Source organism: Mustelus asterias, chromosome 5 (assembly GCF_964213995.1).
Source record: "Mustelus asterias chromosome 5, sMusAst1.hap1.1, whole genome shotgun sequence".
Classification (NCBI taxonomy): Eukaryota; Metazoa; Chordata; class Chondrichthyes; order Carcharhiniformes; family Triakidae; genus Mustelus; species Mustelus asterias.
Window position 1 is genome coordinate 105,278,754 of NC_135805.1, and position 20,130 is coordinate 105,298,883.

General features: G+C 40.7%; 1 protein-coding gene across 1 annotated transcript in view; it reads right to left on the minus strand.

Annotated features, from left to right (window-relative positions):
• The window catches only part of LOC144493731 (hippocalcin-like protein 1), a 58,334-nt gene extending 39,296 nt beyond the window's left edge, over positions 1-19,038 (minus strand). Inside the window, exon 1 of the mRNA XM_078213139.1 lies at positions 18,709-19,038. The gene's annotated coding sequence lies outside the window, so the exon portion shown is untranslated. The remainder of the gene's footprint in view (positions 1-18,708) is intronic.
• Positions 19,039-20,130: the final 1,092 nt, after the last annotated feature.

A 20,130-nucleotide genomic window follows, 5' to 3' on the forward strand; every position in this document is an offset into this window, starting at 1 on the left:
AGAAGGAAGTTTCAAGCATCATGCAAATCTGGGTGATGTCAGTGCATGGGTGCGAATCTATTGTGATACTCACAACCTAATTGACAAACATACATGGAAACTTCAAAAAATAGGATTAAGTGCAGAGCCATTAAACACACGAGGAAATAGCTTATGCATGGTATGGCAAAGCTAATGAAAATGCCATGAGCTTAAGTGTGTGTGTGGTATAGTTTTACAAGACAGAGGGAGGCTGTTAATTGTGATTGATGGTAAAGATAGGTAATTATTAGATTGCAAGAGTGAAGGAATTAAATAAAATTATGGGCTGGACCATTGGTGAATCAGCAAGCATCAGGAAGTGTTGTACCTGAATTGACATGCCAAAAAAAGATTTCTTGAAGACTACTTCTGTCAATAGTGGATGTTGATACTGTGCCATTGTTGCAAAAGAACTCAGAGTAGGCAATTCAGCCCCTCTAGCCTTTCAATATGATCATGGCTGATTCCCTCTCTGCCTCATCTCCACCTTCCTACCCACCCCTCATCCCGATCTATCTCCTTAAATTTGTTTAGTGTTATGGCATCCAGGGCACTCGGAGGTAGGGAAATCCACACATTCACGACCCTTTGAGTGAAGTAATTCCTCCTCATTTCAGTTTTAAATCTGCCACCCCTTAGCCTAAAGCTATGGCCTCTTTCTAGAACGTCCAACAATGGGAAAACATCCGCTCTATGTCTACCCTATCAATACTCTTTAGCATCTTCTATATCTCCAATGAGATCTCTTCCTCATTCTTCTAAAATACAGCAAGTATAGACCTAACCTGCCCAATCTCTCTTCATGAGAAAGTCTTTCATCCCTGGAATCAATCTAGTGAACCTTCTCTGAACTGCCCCAAATGCATTTACATCCTTCCTCAACTAAAGGGGCACAGTATGCCAGATGCAGTCTCAGTTGCAACAGCACTTCTCTACTTTTATATTCAAATCCATTAGCAATCTCAGAATTCCATTTGCCTTTCTTATTTGCTGCAACTGCATACTAACGTGCTGTGATTCATGCATGAGGACACCCAGATCTCTCTGCACCAAAGCATTTTGAAGTTTCTCTCCATTTAGATAATATCCCTCGAACAAAATAGATAACCAAACTCCATCTGGCAAATTTTGGACCACTCACCTAACCTATCATATCCATTTGTAAATTTCTTACCTCATGGCAAACTGCTTTCCCACCTATTTTATATCATCATCTAGCTATGCACCAGGATAATGCTGCAGAGAGAGAAAACCAATTCCCAACTCAGGAAATGTCAGTAATGTATTCTCCACTTCACTTGGATCCAAAAAGAGTCCAACAAATCAAGTCATGGTAAATCTTACTCTTGTGAATTTGAACTACCCCAAATGATTGAAGTATCAGTATGCCTGAGCAAACAAATTTATATAGCCCCTTTAATGTAGAACAATGGTCGGAATTTCTCTGTCCAGACCACCACGGAAATCGGAGTGGGCGAGGGGCAGACCACGGAAAGGTCTTTGATCTCGGCGGGATTTTACAGTTTCGGGATGAGCGAGGACATAAAATCCTGCCCAATGTCTCAAGGCGCTGCAACAAACAATTAAACAAAATGATGTGGAAACATATAGGTAGGTTTTAAGAGTAGTCTTAAAAAGGAGGAAAGGGAGGTCGAGAACAGTCTTACTGAGACAATATGATTCTGCATGATAGGATGAAGAATCATGAACACCTTTTTGAAGTGAGGAAACTGGAGCAGGGGCAAAATAAACAATAGTTCTGACTGCTTCAACTGGCCTTTGGCGTCGGCCTCTAATCCAGTGTGGGGGAGAAAATAGAAACTATTTGGTGTGCAGGAGCATTCACATTGGATGTCTGGTGTTTCTAGGGTTTGGTGCAGTGCAGCTATAAATATCTGCCAAACTGAAATGTGATGGTTAGAGAACCACCATAGCACACGATGAGCAAGATGGTTTGTTTTTCAAAAAACTGGAGTTGATGGAAGTTTGTCTGTCAAATCTGCAACTTTGACACATCTTGACAAAAACCTATACTTTTTAAAAATGTTTTCATATGATGTGTAGACCAGCATTTATTGACCACCCCCCAAGGCATTTGAGGGGGTAGTTAGGAGTCAATCACCTTGCTAAGGGTCTGGAGTCATACGCAGGCCATCCGAGGCAAGGATGATGGATTTCCTTCCCCAACGGACATTAGTAAACCAAATGATTTAATGGTTATCTTTTAATTCCAGATTTTAACTGAACTAAAATTTTGCCATCTGCCATAGTGGATTTGAAACCAAGTCCCCACATTATTACCCTGGGTCTCTCGATTACTAGTCCAGTGACTTCACTACGCCTCTGCCTCGTAAAAATGTATCAACTAACATTTTAAAGCACAAAAGGCTTCAATTTATAGAAGTGCTTTTCACAATCATGAGACATCCCAAAGCATTTGCAACCAAATAAAGAGTGTTGAAATGTGGTCACATGTCAGAAATCTGGCAGCTATTTTGCACTCTCAATCTGATAATGACCAATTTGACTGACAGAAATATTGGGCAGGACACTGGAGAATAACTTCCCTTGCCCTTTAAACAGTACCGTAGAATTTCTGGTCCGCCTCCAGAGAGCAGAAGGGGCCTCAGTTTAGAGATTCACCTTGATAGACAGGACCTCCAACAATGCAGTACTCCATCTGTACTGCACTAGAGTGTTAACCTTCAGTCATGTGCCATAAGTCCTGGAGTGGGACTCAAAACCTACAATCTTCTGATTCATAGACAAGTACTAGCATCTGAGCCATGACTAATGACTAAATGTTCAAGACTTCAAGGTAATTATAGCAACATTCTGCTTACTAGGACTAGTGTAATGTCTAAGTTGAGTCCATGAGTACATTACAAGAGAGACATCACATGACTGGGGATCAGAGCTACTTACTGGCTGGGCATCACTGGATAGACAAACTGCCCTAGATGATGGTGATAAGCAGCCTTCATGAACCACTGTAGTCATTGGTACACCCACAGTGCTGTTAAGGTGTTCCAGAATATTGACCCAGCAACAGTGAAGGAACAGTATTGTACTTACAAGTTAGAATGGTGGGGGATTTGGAGGGGATCTTACAGATAGTGGTATCTGCTATTCTTACCTTCAAGATGGCAACGGTCGTGGGTTTGGAATATGCTGTCAAAAGGAACCTCAAGTTGCAGCAATGCATCTTGTAGATGATACAATGTCACTGTGCTTTGGTGGTGGAGGGAACATATGTTTAAGGTGGTAGATGGGGTGCCAATCAAGCAGGCATCAGTGTCCTGGATGATGTCAAGCTTCTCGTGAAGCTGCAGTTGCACTCATCCAGGCAAGTGGGAAGGATTCTATCAGACTGACTTGGGCTTTATTAGATGGTGGGCAGGCTTTGGGGAGCAAGTTACTCACTGCAGAGCTCCCAGCCCCTGACCTGCTTTTGCAGTTAATATTGATACAGCTGGTCAAGTTCAGTTTCTGGTCAATGAAAACTCTCAAGATGTGTCAAAGGGAAATGGTTAGATTCTCTCTTGTTGGAGATGGCCATTGCCTGGCACTTTTGTGGCATAAATCTTATTTGCCACTTATAAGCCCAAGCCTGAATGTTCCTAAAGTTTACACTAATTTAACTAATTTTTCCAAAATATATTATTGTTCATTACAAATATACTCCTGTAAACTCTCAAATCCCAAGATGCTTCAAAAACATCAAAGCAAAATTTGACAGCAAGCCACACACTGTAGAGGGGTAAAGAGGTTTGGGGAGGGAAGTCCAGAGGTTAGGGCCTAGGCAGTAAAAGACAGCTATTCCTGACTAAACATCTGCGATGATCTAGAGTCCAGAATTAGAGGAGCGCTAATACGAAGGATTGCAGGTAACAAGTGTTCAATTAAACTAGTTTAGCACTAAAATCAGGGACCAATTAACTAAAATGCATCTGCATGGTTCTGGAATTAAGTATCTTATCTAGTGAGAATGGCAGACTATTATATCGGACCATTTTGCATCGATAGCCTGCATTCCCGAGGACCTATCATAAAACATGTAAAAATAACGTTACTGTTCATATACAGGTCACATTCTTGCTGTATTTTTTGTTACTGAAAGAGCTCAAAAAAGGGGTTTAGGAGATGTCACAGGCCCAGGCTATTGCCCTAGGAACAGGAGTTCAAATCCCATCATGGCAGCCGCTAGAATTAAATTCAATTAAATCTGGAATATGAAGCTAGTCTCAGCAATGGTGAACTTGAAATTATCACAGATTGTCATAAAAACTCATCTGGTTCACTAATGTCCTTTAAAGAAATCTGCTGCCCTTAGCTGGTCTGGTCTACATGTGACTTCAGGTTCCCAGCAATGTGCTTGACTCTGAGCTGCCTTTGAAATAGCCTAACCAGCCATTCAGTTCAAGGGCAATTAGGGATAGTCAACAAATGCTGGCCTTGCCACCGATGTGCACATCCCTTGAAAGAATAAAGAAAATTGTGCATATCTGCCATTTCTTGAACAGGGCATATATAGACACAGACTCAATTACAAGATAATGGTTGGAATGCGAGTCTTAACAGGTAATCAAGTCTTCACAGGTGCAGACAATGTGAGTGGAGAGAGGGTTAAACACAGGTTAAAAGAGGTGTGAATTGTCTCAAGCCAGGGCAGTTAGTCACCTCTTTAACCTGTACTTAACCCTCTCTCCACTTCCTTTGTCTGCACCTGTAAAGACTTGATTACCTGTTAAGACTTGCATTCCAACCGTTATCTCGTAATTGAGTCCGTCTATATATTTGTGAACCCAACTCTCCACTTACTTGATGAAGCTCATGCTACCAAATAAACCTGTTGGACTTTAACCTGGTGTTGTGAGACTTCTTACTGTGCCCACCAATCCCACCCAAGTCCTATCCCCACTTAGCTACCCTGCTAATCCCTATAACATCCCAGGACACCAAGGGTTAATTTAGCACGTCCAATCAACCTAACCCACACATCTTTGGACTGTGGGAGGAAACCCACGCAAACACAGGGAGTATGTGCAAACTCCACACAGACAGTGACCCAAGCTGGGAATCAAACCTGGGTCCCTGGAGCTGTGAGGCAGCAGTGCTAACCACTGTGCCACCCGACAAAATTTATTGAATTGTTTTTTGCCATTCATTAGGGAATTTAAAGGCTACAATTTATTTTTGTAGAAACAAATATTTGTAGTCACTTTTTACAGCCAACATGCCTTCACGAACGATAAGGCCGCACAGCAGAATGAGCTATTTTTAGACTGATGGAAGTCCCAGACTGAGGACAATGCAAGTCAGCACTGCCAAATGAAAAACACAGGAATGTCAACTAAGTAAATATGCATTCATGCAAACTATTCCCTCGACTAGTTATTTATATCCCTAGTAATGTACACTAAACCTCCACTTCAGTCAATCCAAGTTGAAGCATTACACCATTCAAAATAGTTTTATTTGCTCCGTGCTCCACAAGTCAATAATAGAACATTTAATAAGGAAACTATCTGAAAAACAACAGTTCAGAAACCAATGCTGATTAATAATAAACTGAAATGGCTGAGCCAACATTTTCCATTTGATGTAGTTTCTATTATACTCCACCCCAAAAGTTCAAAAATGTTGAAGTAGCTAATTGGTATGCAGAAATGCACATGCAAAATTATTTTCAATAGCAGACTTGTTCCAGAATCAACTTCAATACAAACAATGAAAATGCTTTATTTCACTCTGCTACACATCCTTGCCCTCCACCTCTTTCACAACTAATTTTCACCCTGACCGGAAGACGTCTATCCTATGCCAAGATATTCTCAGATGTGCCTGTTGGCCTCTACTACCTCACCCGAGGGGGCCAATGCTGAAGATTAGAACGCAGCAGGGAATCCTGGCAGATGTTTATTGTAGGGAGCAAGCATAAGCTATCAATTCACTCATAGGTGTGGACATCTCTGCAGAGGACGTTATTTATTCATCGTTCTGCCCTCAAGGAGAGTGTGATGAGATACTTTATTGAACTGCTACAGTCCAATAGGACTGTTCGGTCTGGAGCAAAGTTCCCTCTAAGCTGTGTAGTAATCAGGAATGTGCTGTGGGTGGGATTAATAGGCTGCGTACAATGAGCAATCCCTTTCACATATACTCATGCATAACTGTGCGACAATCACAGACTGTAAATTGGCTGTGCACAGCAAAAGGAGAAATTACAGGGAACGTTGGGAGGTGATCAAGGAAATCCTCTGATGCATTTGCAAGGTACAAATTTCTGTCAATGTTTTTACATGATACCTGCTACGTAACCAGTGTCTCCACTTAGAGGACTGATCAGCCAACTTGATCAACTGAATATTAGCAAATTGTACCAAAATGTCAGAATATTAACTCAATTAACATAGGGAAGGACAAGGTATTGGGGGTGTTGCCAGCCTTAAAAGTGGATAAATTTGCAGGTCCAGATGAATTGTGTCCCAGGCTGCTGTGGGAGGCAAGGGAAGAGATTGCAGGGGCTCTGACCCAAATTCTCAGTTCCTCTCTGGCCACGGAGGAGGTGCCAGACGACTGGAGAACAGCTAATGTGGTTCTGCTATTTAAGAAGGGTTGTAGGGATAAACCAGGGAACTACAGATCAGTGAGTCTCATGTCAGTGGGAGGGAAACTATTAGAGAAGCTTCTGAACGAGACCATCTATCTCCACTTGGAGGCAAAGCTTGATCAGGGATAGTCATCATGGTTTCAGAGGGAAGTCACGGCTAACAAATTTGATTGAATTTTTTTTGAGGAAGTGACCAGGTGTGTAGACAAGGGTAGTGCAGCCGATGTAGTTTATATGGATTTCAGCAAAGCCTTTGACAAGCTCCCACATGGGATACAGGGTAATTTGATAAAGTGGATTCAAAATTGGCTCAGTTGTAGGAAACAGAAGGTGATGATAGAAGGCTGCATTAGTGACCGGAAGCCAGTGTCCAGATCCAGGGATCTGTGTTGGGCCCCCTATTATTCGTCATTTATATAAATGACATTGACGACTATGTGGTGGGTTAGATTAGTAAGTGTGCGGATGACACCGATTGGACAGGTGGTTAAGAGTGAAGCAGTGTTTTGGGCTACAAGATGATATAGACAGAATGGTCAAATGGCAGATAAGTGGCAGATGGAATTTAACACTGAAAAGTGTGAGGTGATACACTTTGGAAAGAGTAATATAACAAGAGAGTATTCAATAAATGTTAGGACACTAGGAAGTTCTGTGGAACAAAGGGATCTTGGCTTGTTTGTCCAGAGATCTTTGAAAGCAGAAGGGCATGTTGGTAGGGTGGTGAAAAAAGCATAGATTACAAAAATAGGGAAGTCATGTTGGAGTTATATAGAACTTTGGTGAGACCACAACTAGGGTATTGTGTGCAGTTCTGATCGCCACATTATTGGAAGGATGTGATTGCACTGGAGGGGGTGCAAAGGAGATTCACCAGGATGCTGTCTGGGATGGAACATTTAAGTTATGAAGAGAGGTTGGATAGGCTTGGGTTATTTTCATTGGTGTGGAGATGCCGGTGTTGGACTGGGGTAAACACAGAAAGAAGTCTAACAACACCAGGTTAAAGTCCAAGTTAAATAAACCTGTTGGACTTTAACCTGGTGTTGTTAGACTTCTTACTTATTTTCATTGGAGCAGAGAAGACTGAGGGGCAACCTGATCAAGGTGTACAAGATCATGAGAGACATGGACAGAGCTGTTCCCCTTAGTTGAAGGGTCAGTCACATGGGGGCATAGGTTCAGGGGGAGGTGGGGATGAAGGCTTGGAATGTTCTGCCTGGGTGGGTGGCCTCACATCCTTTAAAAAGTATCTGGATGAGCACTTGGCGCATCATAACATTCAGGGCTATGGGCCAAGTGCTGGCAGGCGGGATTAGGTGGGAGTTCAGGTCTTTCTAATGTGTTGGTGTGGGCTCAATGGGCTGAAGGGCCTCTTCCGCACTGTATGATTCTATGAAGTTTACAAATCACACATCCAAAATCAAACAAAATAAATTCCCGGAATCCAAGTTTCAGAGCCTAAGAACAGCAATCATTGCATGGAGCTAGAATGGTTCAAATGGCAGTTTCTTAAAAAAAAACTACACATTAGAGAACGTATATCAAGATAAAATATCAAATATTTACTTGCACTCTGCCTTGCAAACCACAACGGCCTGGTTACATTTCTTTTCAGTTATAAGTTATTTAGGAATCCCATTCATTTTAGAATTCAAAAATTTGAATTGTGTTTGCGGTACTTGTCGACACATTCAGCTCCATAACCACCATAAAATCTAGAGTCTACATTGCACCATATAACTTTTGAAAAATAACTTCCAATACAGATGGCATTAGGTGGGATTAAGCAACAAATGGTGCAAATTTTATGCCCGGTTATGGTAAATTATTTTGCCGCACTTCCCGCAAGGAGAAGTCCTGTTGGCTTTCATAGGTACAAAAGTAATCCAAGATTCAGAGGTCAGTACTGGCATCCAGAAAACTCATGTTCCACAATTGTGGTGATTGTCCCTTTAGGGGCAACACAGCAAAAGGGTCACATGGCCTGGGTAACCATTCGGGACTCAAAATACTGAAAACCCCTGACCTTGCCCATGGCTGGCATTCTCAAGTGCAGTGAATGGAGTTTTGGCTGAGTGCCAAGTTCTCCATTCTTACTGGCAGCAGGGCAGGTACAGACAAGATCTGAGAATCCCAGAGTGTGGAATCGCCCCATAGCGAGAAAGAATCCTCGGCAGACACATTTTGGGAGCAAGCTATAGTTATGCGGCTGCTGTACAAGTCTCATTAATTACCTTTTGTGTTCGCTAATGAAGTCTGTGAAAGTGCATCTTTACAACAAAATTAAGCCTACATCCTGAAAAGCAGCTAATGATTTTAAATTTACCTCATATTTTCTGTAGTAGTTTCAAGATTTATTCGAAAATGATTCCCTTATAGTAATGAGCATTTAGGCTAGGATCAATTCTGGCTGGACACTTTTATTTAAGTAGGTTCCATTACATGATGTTTTACAACTATTCAGTCACCTCAATCCCCAACTAAAACAATATTAAAAAATATATTTTTTGCGTCCTTACAATTTATCTCCCAGCAACACACAGGAAATTAATCTTCTAATTCCTGGAAAACTCCAGCACAACCTGGAGGGCTTGCAACTCTACTTCAAAAATTAATGCATTCAAGGAATTCACATTTTCTTGTATTATTGCCAAACTTCTTAAAATCTATGCAATGCGATACAAGAAAGTAGGATAATTCTGCCATTTCGATGAGCCTCACTCAAGATGCAAAATATTTTAAAATTCTAGATTCCTGATGAATTTATTCTTCATCAAGGCAAGGAATGTTGATGCTGGGGAACAAAACGTTCACTTCCCAATTTGGACAACGTCAACATTATGCACAGTTCAGCTATAGAGTGCCTACATTTAACCCTAGGCAACCTTTGCTAGTGCCTTATTCATCTTCCTATCTCCACAATCCTCATAGCTTAAATGAATCTACCACATTTGTGGAGAGTTTTGCACTGTAGGCCCACATCTACTAGAATCAGGTTGACAACACAAGCTCATTGCACTTGGGACCATTTTAAGCAGAGGGAAACTTCATCCCATCAGTTTGGGGTGCAACAGACAACAAAGCTCAGTGAGCCATTTCACCACCCAGTTTCTCTCCTCCACCTTTAAATGCAGTTGGAATGGACATGATTGTTAAACACAGTAATGCTGAAATGGATACTGCAAATCTGAAGTAGAATTTTTAAAAATGTTAATCTGAATGTTAAAACATCACAATTGACCAAACTCCGAAATCCCTTTTACACAGTTGTGAAGCAAGCTGAGCCATCTGTCAGAAGAGGGCAGTGGAAAAGGAAGGAAAAATAGATCTAGAGATAAACCACATTGCTCTTTCAAATCCAAATACAGTGAAATCTATGAACAGGGCACTGGCATCAGTGGTCCTCTTTTTACAGGTGCCAGTAGTTTTAGTTTAAGGCGGCTCATGGTTTGATCGTAAACTGCCTCCTCACGTGCAATTATCTAACTTCATTCGATTCAAGGGTCCGCCTATGCCTCGGGGCAATCAGATTTTCCTTTTTAATGTAAATGACCATTGAAAAACCAAGTTTTCCAGTTTCAAAACTATTTACACAGTTGCAAATTGAAGCAGCCACAGCATTGGTAACCTTGGCTCGAATGTTCCAACATTTGGCAGACAAACTTTAAGGATGGGTTTGCAATGACAAACACTAAATGGAAAAAGTGAAGGTTGCCAAATCAGTGCACAGGAGAGGAAGGGAGCACCAAGATTCTAGTCTGGATTTCTTTGTCTCAGCTCTGCTGTTGAAATGTCATATTAAGCCAGAAGAATCCAGTGACAGCACAGTGACCATTCTTCTGGCATTGGCCTCAGGTGCCTGTGAAACAAAAGGTTGGTGGGATACTGTGCCTAGTCAAACTAATTTCAAATATAAAACAGCAAAATATTGCCATTACACAGTTACTCAGACCTCCATTTGAAGCAGTCACCTACACATAGGTAGGTTTGTGTTTCAAATTGGAAAATTTACCAAGTAAATGGACTTTCTACTTTCTCCAGAATCCATTTATGATTGTCTGATGTTCAAGTGCATCTTGTATAAAATGTCTAATATCTGGGATGGTCATGAATTGTCCTTCCATCTGTCACAATTTCTGTAGGACCAGATCAGCTAACACATTTAGTAGCTGGAATTAAAAAACTGGAAGTGTGGACTGATGTATATGATCGAAATTCATTTACTGTTTATGTAACTATATATGTACTCAAGTCCTGAGAAATTCCAGCTAAATCTATATTCTTCTCCTGTCCCCACAAAGAAAATCCACTGAGAGTTAACATCCACTATTTCTATCTGCTAAATGGCTTCCCTTCAAACTGCTTGCTGTCCACAAATACATTTTGTTTATCTTCTCATTTGCAGTAGCTTGATTTCAAGCTATTGCTCCATTCCTCTAATGCAGTAATATTTTAAAATGTTAACTCCGCACCAAACTCCGAGCTCCCACCGCTGATCGAAAAATAAATCTCCCTACTCTTATCCTACAGTGTTGTGTCCAACATTAAAAAATGGCAGGAGTCTGGATTGAAGTCAGAATACAACGGCACCAAATCAGCAGAGCAGGACACAGGTGAGAAAGTACTTGCACAGTGTTGCTGGGAATGCCTGAGAACTTGCTTAAATCTCAAGGGAATTCTGAGGAAGGATGTGGCTCAAGTAAAAATATGATACAAGTAAACTGCACCCATGTCCCCCACCACACCCCAACAAAGGGGTATAAATTTAAAATCGTAAACAGTAACAAGTGCAACAGAATTATAAACATTAAATAGCGCTGTTCTATTCATAGGAACATTGAAAATTGAATTCCCCATACTCCACACAACACATAGCCTTTTTAATTGGATTCTCAATCATTTTATATGGAGGTCCCACTTCCATTTTATGAAGGTCCTATAATGGTCTTTATGAAACCACCATACATTTCATTATACATTACTTGCAGGTGATAGTCAAGTATCTAGTTATGACTGTACTGGGCGCAAGGCAAGTTTGGGGTTCAGGCGTTGGCTTAAGCAATTGTTGTGTTTCGAATAGGGTGGGAGAAAAGGAGAAGAGCCTGCTTACTTCCAGCCATACTGAAATGAGAAAGAGTCTATTTGCATTAAGTGAATCAGTGTGATCATTCCCATCACAGAATCACTTCAGTGCAGAAGGAGGCCATCCAGCCCATCGCGTCCGCACCGACCACAATCCCATCCAGCCCCTATCCCCACGTATTTACCCTGCTAGTCCCCCTGACACCAAGGGGTAATTTAGCATGACCAATCAACCCGACCCCCACATCTTTGGACTGAGGGAGAAACCGGAGCACCCGGAGGAAACCCACGCAGTCACGGGGAGAAGGTGCAAACTTCACACAGACAGTGACCCAATCCAGGAATTGAACCTGCAGCCCTGCCGCTGTGAGGCAGCAGTGCTAACCACTGTGCCACCCTAACTCAATTTAAATCAGACTAATTAATTGGGAACAACAAATAGTCATTTGGTGACAAAGACAACTTGCTTTTAAGATGGCATTGAAGAGCACAACTGAAATACCCCATCTTTTCTCTTTACAAACACTGATATGTGCTGAGCTTTTTCTGTAAAGAGCAAAGAGAGACATTAAAAGTAAACCTTCTCATCTATTATATTACTTCAAGTCACAGCCAACCAAAAGAAAACTACATTTGCAGTTAAATGCCAATGAGCCGATTAAAATCACCGCTTTAAATGCAATTGATTATGCAAAACCACTTGCTATCACCTAATTAGCAGGTTTTAACCCATGTCCAACCATAAACAAACACTAATTATTAGCTTCCACTTGCTCTATGATACTGGTGTCATAAACCAATCTCAAGCCCAGAGGACGGATAGCTGGCCATCTTTCAGCACCTCTTCAGCCAGAAAAGTGTCTAAGAGCAATTGCTGTAACCAGTCTTGTTCTTGGCTTGGTGCCTTTTGTTGATGATGTGGCCAAGACTGCGATCCCACTTGATGGGAATTCAAGGAGACGAGCCTATATTTCATCACTATGCAAAATACATTGATACTTCAAAGTTTTACATTGCTTGGTTTCACATTATACAGCACGCATTTCAGCAATACAAAAATAGTTGCATCAACTATTTTCTATGACAGTTCTGGCAACATAATACAGGAACTGTTAAGATCATTTTGCAATGTCTAAATTGCCATGTCCATATAGAGCAGATAGGTGGGTAGATTTCAGCTTGTTGCCCTAGCGTAAAGGAAGCTGCAAATTAAAATTGGATAGTTTCTTCATTTGATGGCTTTATGCCAGGGTGGAAAGTAGAAAAGACCCTTCTCTAATTTTCATTATTAAACAGACAAACAAGAAAGGAAGGTAGGAAAGGGTAAAATATTAGCCCCATCGCCCTTATAAACTAATTTCGAAGTGGTGAGGTTTTCCGTATTGTTACTGGGAGCTTTCCCCACCTACCAAGGTTCTAATGAAATAGATTAGCTGTGGAAGTACATTATTTTAGAACAGTGTGGACAGGCTGTGATCTTAAGTTATTTTTGCACAAACTGCCAATAAAGTGAATTTATAATTTGTCATTTACCCGGTGTGTTTACCTTTACAAAGTATTGCAGCTGAGTTACATCACCAAATTTATATTTAAAAAAACTCCCTGAAGGTTCGTATGCCTCATGGATTTTATTCCCTCCTTCAGGATTTGAAGTCGAAACTTCTGCTACAAACATTCAATTCCACAGGCCATCACAATTCCTGCGCGTGACCCAAAAACCTCAGGTGTGATTTCCTCAGTAAATCAAAAAGTCTATTTCTTGTATCTAGCCTATTAAGCTGGGCAATTTACTTTTGCTAACAATTCAAGTCCGACATCGATACGAGGGCAAAATATATTTTGGGTACGGACAATTGTCATCTACTGATGAGAAATATAACCAGGGGTGACACTTTGTATGGAGCTTATTTCAGCATTTAATAGCCACAAAGATAAATTATTATACTACGCCAAGTGGAACAGTTCCAGATACTAGTGATATTGGATGCAATTTCCTGCATGGGAGTTTCTGATCTCTGCTATCAGTCGGATATCTCCTCACATGGGAAAACAGGGTAAAAAGCTTCCACCTGTATATAATGGTCAGAAGCAATGACTCAGAGCAATGTTAGTCAGCCACTCACAGGATAATTTGGCTATAAATTGTCTGATGTGGGGAAACCACAAATAAAGGAGAAATTACATAAACAAAATTAGATTTCAGTTACATAATGGATCACTAGACATAATAGGATTTATTAACCTTGTGGACTCTAACTTGGCCAACCTAATCACATAAATCGAGTGCACGGCAATGTTATTTTTTCCAAGGTAACAATTGATGATGCTCTAATTTAGTATTGTTAAATCCTCGATTCTCAAATGCTGCAACTAATGGCTTCAAGAATCCAAATGACATTAGTTTAATCTCAGCTGATCAGGTGAAAATTGAATGTTTGCAAAAGCTACTTTTAAGAGCAGTTCTAAAATATGCAAAGATAGTTCACTTTGATGTACAATTTAGGTAAAGATTGAACTGATTTTTATAGTGAAAGTTAATTGTTTGGGTATGGATTAAAACCAGAAAGTGAATAAATTGGATATGGATTTTTTTTTAAAAAATCAGAAAGTGAATAAAGAATTGGGTACTATATAGTTTAATGATAATAATATCTTCAAGATTAAAACATGCTTCTTAGCCCTAGTCTAATTTTGGCAGTATAAATCTTCATTAAAAAGGCATGGAAGTATTTTTAGTTCTGCATATATATTCTTCATGCATTCTCTGGTTTTTGAGATAATTACTCCTGAAATCCGGTATCCAATACCTAACTGCCACCCACCATCATATGCAAATCTGTGTACACTTTTATGCACAATTTAGGTGATCCTATTCATTGGGACTGAGTTCAAATTATACAGCTAGCAACCATTTAATTTTCATACAACTGAGAACAAAAACGATACTGCTGAAGCCGCCAGGTGCAACATTTGGCAATGAAGAATTGTTAAAATGGGATACGAATAAAAACATTATAAAAACCTTAAACCTCAATAACTTTGCAATACTCTCAGAATTAAACAATTAGGTTGGCAGAGTTAAAATTCCACAAGGATAATAAATCCTATTATATCTACAGATCCATTTATACAACTGAAGTCTAATTTTCACAGTTCCTGCACCCATCATTCATAATAAAGACTACTTTCAGAAGGTTGGAGTCATGATTTAGTCAAATTTCTCACGTGAACATTGCATTACCGAATGAGCACCAAGTTGCTACACACTTTCAATATTGGGACCAAGATGGTTAAATACATAGGATGTAAAAATCACTAAAATATGCTCATTTTCAAATTGTTCACACTGACATAAATGGTTTGAAAATATGGGTGGATCAGAAATCTTGCTTGCATCAAGTTTGGGTATTATACATTGCACTGGACTTGAGAGAAAGAATCAAAATACAAATAAAGCCATTTGTTAATGTTAAAGTTTATCCAGTGTCACAAGTAGGCTTACATTAACACCGGCACCTGTTTGGATACACAGAGCATTTAGCATGGCCAATGCATCTAACCAGTATGTCTTTCAGACTGTGGGAGGATACCGGAGCACTCAGAGGAAATCTATGCAGACACGGGGAGAACGTGCAAACCCTGCACAGACAGTAACCCAAGCTGGGAATCGAACCCAATTCACTGGCACTGAGACAGCAGAGCTAACCACTGTGCCACTGTACATGCAGCCTCAGAACATAAGCATCCAATTATACCTCAAAAGCGTTATATTATTGATAGAAAATTAATCATTTTCTTGCTAGAACATGTTGATAAAGGTAATTATTTTCCTTTTAATAACATGATACCTATAAACATGTAATTTTAATATTTAAAAGCTTTTTCATGGACATGGGTGTTGCTGGCTTGGCCAGCATTTTTATTGCCCATTCCTAATCGCCCTGGAGAAGATGGTGGTGGTGTCTTCGTGAACCACTGCAGTCCACGTGGTGTAGGTACATCTAAGGTGCTGTTTTGAAGGGAGTTCCCAGATTTTAACCCAGCAACATCATGGAGACAATACGTTTTTTAATTTATTTCTGGGTGAACTTAGCAGGTAACTGGAGGACAGAGTCCAGATAAGTGTGGCATGTCTCAAGTCATTCATTTTATCATCAACTCAATTAAAGAGCCAAATGCTTAGGTCAGTCTGGAGTACAATTTTGAAGAATCATTTAAATTCTATTTTAACACAGTCTCAATGTACATCTTCACCTTCATCCCCACCAACCATGATAACTCAGTCACACAATCCCCATAAATCAAGGGAGCTGGGTCTCCGTATTGCTTTGCAAAAAAAACTATAAAATAGAAAGGGTGACACAGTAGCAAGGACAGCTGCCTCACTGCACCAGGGACCTGGGTTCAATTCCAGCTTCTGTCCGTGTGGAGTTTGTATATTCTCCGTGGGTTTCCTCCGGGTGCTCCGGTTTCCTCCCACAGTCCAAAGATGTGCAGGTTAGGTGGATTGGTCATGCTCAATTGCCCCTTAGTGTCAGGGAGATTAGCAGAGTAAAAACAAGGGGTTACGGGGCTAGGGCCGGGGTGAGATTGTTGTTGGTGCAGGCAAATTGAGCCAAATGGCCTCCTTTTGTGCTGTAGGGATTTTATATATTTTTTAAAAATTTATTTATTAGTATCACAAGTAGGCGCACATTAACAATGAAATGAAGTTGCTGTGAGAATCCCCTAGTCGCCACACTCAGGCACCCATTCGGGTACACCAAGGGAGAATTTAGCACGGTTGATGCACGTAACCAGCACGTCTTCCTCCCACGGACTGTGGGAGGAAACTGGAGCACCCGGAGGAAACCCACACAGACACGGGGAGAATGTGCAAATTCTGCACAGACAGTGACCCAAGCTGGGAATCGAACTCGGGTCCCTGGTGCTGAGAGGCAGCAGTGCCACCATCCTGCCCCGTCACCCATAGCTTCATAATCACAATATCATGTAACGTTTTTACCTCTAGCAGACTCATGGAGAATAGATTATGCCCGTTTAAAACGTGGAATAGGAGGGGGAAAAAGCCTTGGGGTGTAGTGAATTGGGATATCATCCATTCAATGTCTTTTTTGTAAAAGGTCCGCCATAAATTGTGCCAATCTTAGCATCTGTCGTCCTATTCATTCATTAAAAGGCAGGAATAGCTGGTACAATAAACAGATAAATTCAATTTTCGAATAGAAGCGGCAGTCTGGAGGATGGGGCTTTGGCAAGTGTGTAATATTTGTGCGTGGTTGATAAAGCTTTAACTTGGCCTGTGAGACAACTGACCTTGGAAGTGTTTAGATAATCAGGGGATACCACACATATGGAATCCCCCCGCTAACATTTTCATCTTAATAGCCACAAGTAGTTGTGAATTATGCTTCCAGGAATCCCAGGTCATCTTGGAACTTGAACTTAGTTAGGCAGCTGGTATTCTAATAAAGTGCTCTTAATCTGACATCCAGAACATACAGGCAAAGTTGATGGAATCCCCTCGTACATGTTGAATCCCATAAAACCTAGTCACTGCAAAGAATTAACAGCCCTATAAGCAGGTATTAAAATAGCCAAGGAATAACACTCACATTTACAAGGCCTGTCAAGATTATCAATCTGCAAATCATCCCTTAATGTATAGTTGTAAAGGAATGGAGTGTTTTCATTTAGTACTGTGAAGGATGTGCACAAGTAGGCATTCGCTATCTGGAAGAGCTACCCACCACAATCAGGTTTCGAGCACTTAAATGTAGCTAAATGTTTGCGCTCCTGAAGTAATATTACTTTCAAAGTGTTCCCTGCACTGGCTAACAGCACCAAAAGTGGACACCTTGGAAACATTATTTGAATCTGAAAATTTGACTGTTCTAATAATTTAAGCAAAGTCTGCCACCAATTTCTCTAACCTCACTACTGGATATATCTAGTGCCTGCTTTGGATTACTGGAAGTACAATGAGGAAACATTAAGTGAAGGCCTTGAACTGCCGTTTCACAGTGTATTTCTGTCATAGGCCCGCTATACTCAACAAGCTTTGTTAGGATTATTCATCTCATCCGCGGATTAATGCAGGTCATCTCGGGGAACCAACAGGTACAAAGTATTTTTAACCATGTTAATGATATTTTAACCGTTTTAAAGTGCAGCAACTTTATGTCCCTCTAAAATAGATTTTTCTTTAGCATCGAGTCCCATATCTGACAAGTACAATTACGTGACCACAACTTAGGATAAAACTACCTTAAAAGAAAAATCAGGATATTGTTTTTCTCATCAGGGGACGGCGTTGAGATAATTGTATACGGTACTTTTTTAACAAAACTTACGGGTCTTTAGTGGATCATTGCGAAGTAGATTCCCCACTTAATCCAATAAAGCTGGAAAGATGTACATTTAGAAGTTCACATTCCAAAAATGCAAGCATGCATGCCACTGTTAAAAGGACAAGGACAATACCGCTGTCAGCGAGCGAGAGAAAAGGAGGATTTAATTTCAAGAGGAATTTAAAAAACACACGCTCGTCCAACCCAACTCCCAGACATTTAGATCAGCTTTCCTACACTAACACTCTGCCGACCCAGACAGAATTCCGCTCAAGAGAGGGGGGGAACCTGTCAACTAGTGTTTCCAATAACGGGGAATTTTTAAATCATTCGCTCCGTCCCTTGCAAAACAATACAAGTTTCCCTCCCCAAAAAAACAAAACTTTATCGATACTATCTTTTGGGTATTGCGATTCATCGATGGTCCAAAATGAACTGGATGGAATGAGGAAGGGGTGGGGGGGATGAAGGCTCTTGTAGCAGCTGCTCGCATGGAGAAGGGAACCCTTGACACATTCTGCACTTTTTCCTGGCAGTTCCTGCAGCCTGTAGAAGTTGCTGGACTGTTGTTGTGGTTCGCTTTGCAACCCAGCTCCTCTCTCACTTACACACACACACACATATATAATCAAGACTTACCAACTACCCCAGAGGGCTCCTTCCGAGTTATCTTTTCTTCCTCACTTTTACTTTGTAGATCTGATCACAGCTCGTTTTTATTAAAAATGTCTTTATTTTTAAAAAAAATAAAAGAAACAACTTTAACCAAAAAGAAAAGCCCAGTAAAAATATATGTTTTAAAAATGATTTTAGTCAACCAGGGTGCGATAGGAAGAACGTGAAGCCAGCAGTGGGTTTGACTGAGGCAGCATCAGTGGGTAGCAGGCTGACTTATCCACTTCTCTAGCTCTTTCCATTTCAGGCAGGAGATGAAGAGGCGCCGCTCCGATACCATGTAACCATTTCCATGGGCCAGCCCACATACAGGACAGAGGGGTGTTCAGAAACTTCTATACACCAAAACCCATCCCCTTTTCATGACAGTGCAATCCTCCCATACCACGTACACCCTTACAATGGCCCATCACCTCTTATTGATGGAGGGCAATGCCATGTAGTCTCATGTCAAAAAATGAAGGCACACGAGCAATCAGACTTCCCCCCCCTCGCTCCGCCTGGGTTTTGACTTAGCAGATTCCGGAGTGTCAGTGGTTCTCAGAGTGACAGGAAGTGAAGCCAGGCCCTGAACTGATCCTTAAATCTACACCAGTTTAAGGATTGATTCATAGCTGCAATTGTCTAAATTGACAACTCGCTGACTTTCTTAGTGGATAATCCATTTAACCAGGTCAGGTGGGGAAGAAGGTTAAATATTTATTCAAGCACAGAATCCATGTCTCATAATGTTTCTTGTGTGTATTAACCTTCTTCCTTGCTGCCCGCTCTCCTTTCATTGTCACAGGAGAGGCTCCTTAGCGGCATTACAGCAGAAGTTTTCACTTATCCTATTTTTGGATAAAGTAATTGGATTGTAAATGCTTAGAGTACAACCTACAGAGGACGTACTTGCGCAATTTCTCAATGGGATATATGTACTGACGCGTTTTGACGGTGTATAAGGAATTTGTCAGAGTTGCGATCAAATATTTTCGGTACAAAAATAAATGTTTCACTATTTAATATCGAAAGTGAATCACATTTCTCGCAATAATACAGAAACTAAGATTTTGGTAACGTGGGTCCAAATGTTGTAAGGCAATGGAGCAGTTTTAAACTCCAGAATTCACTCAATACCGATATTTTCCGAGTACATATTTCCAGCTAACATAAACTTTCAGCGACACTCACCCATCCGCCTGTAATCAATGTATCCCAATAATACAAATCATACAAATAATTTCTTTTTAAAGATAACTTTTATACATTAAGATGACCACCATTCTGCTTTACACTTAGTGCTGTCATTCATACTTCCATCTTAACTGACTGGAAAAACGTGGTGTCATGTGTTATACTTTGCCTTGGAGAGAGTGGTACTAAAGTGCCCGAGGTTGAATGGTG